Here is a 1,192-nt window from a genome sequence, read left to right as displayed (position 1 = left end):
AGAGGGGAAGGGAGTCGGGGCTGACAATGAGGGTAAAGGGGGTCACACACGTGGTGACGGAGGAGACGAGTCTTCGGTGGCGAGCCCTCGGGGCCACGGGCGGGTCTGCTTCTGGACCTCTGCCTCTTTTGTCCCGCCCTGGGACAAAAACCCGCCTAAGCGCTGTGGCTGTCTAGAAGTCTTGCTCTGTAATACAGTATGTCCTCAGACTGCACTGTGTGCTTCAAGGTCGCCCTGGCTATTCCTGCATCTTTGAATTTTAACATAAGTCCCAGAAGCATCTCTTCAGTTTCTACAAATAAAGAAAAGGCTGTGGGGGTTCCCCTGGGGGTCACGTTGCAGGTGTAGGTCCATCGGGGAGGGCGGGCACCTGACGCCCCTTCCGGCTCCGCGAACGTGGCCCATCCCGCCATTCACTCACCTCTTCTTTCGTTTTCCCTCGACCATGTTTTGAGTTTTGGTGAAGGGCAGTTGCATATTTTCACCCAGTGTATTCGTTCCTGGGCGTTCGATGTTTTTGACATTGTTATAAACGGTGTCTTTTAAACACTGAAATAATTCCAAGAACTTTCTGTTTAGTCTATAGAAATGGGTAAGGGCATTGGACACTTCACCAAAGACATATGGATGGTAAACGAACACGTGAAAAGATGCTCAACATCACTTGTCATTAGGGAAAGGCAAAGTGGACCCACACGAGGTGCCGCCTCGTCCCTATGACAGTAGCTAGAAGCCACGTCTAGGTCTTCACCCAAGAAAGAGGAAAGTTTGGTTCCCCACCACGGTGGTTTTATTCACGATCGCCCCAAACCTGAGCCCAGCCCAAAGCAGAGCAGATGAATGATCAGTCGAATATCCATACAATGGGATATGACTCTAAGCAAAAGAGACCCACGTGAACACATCTCAAATTAATTACCCTCAGCGTAAGAAACCAGATCCAAACCAACAAATAAAGAGGCAGTGTGTGGCTTCATTTCTACAAAACGAGAAAATTCGAACGAGTCTAGAGTGACAGAAGCAGGTGGCAGGTGGTGGGGGAGGGCTACAGACTGGCCCGGGGAAACTGGGAGTGACCAGCAGGTCACCTTGATTGAGCCATTGGTTTTGTAATTATGTACAAATGTCAAAACTTGCCACATTGTACCCTTTAGTGTCATCTATTTTATGGAAATTTTACCTCAAAAGCTGT

The sequence above is a fragment of the Pteropus vampyrus genome, unplaced genomic scaffold (genome assembly GCF_000151845.1).
Source record: "Pteropus vampyrus isolate Shadow unplaced genomic scaffold, Pvam_2.0 Scaffold212, whole genome shotgun sequence".
Lineage (NCBI taxonomy): Eukaryota > Metazoa > Chordata > Mammalia > Chiroptera > Pteropodidae > Pteropus > Pteropus vampyrus.
Note: the sequence above shows the minus strand (reverse complement) of the source record.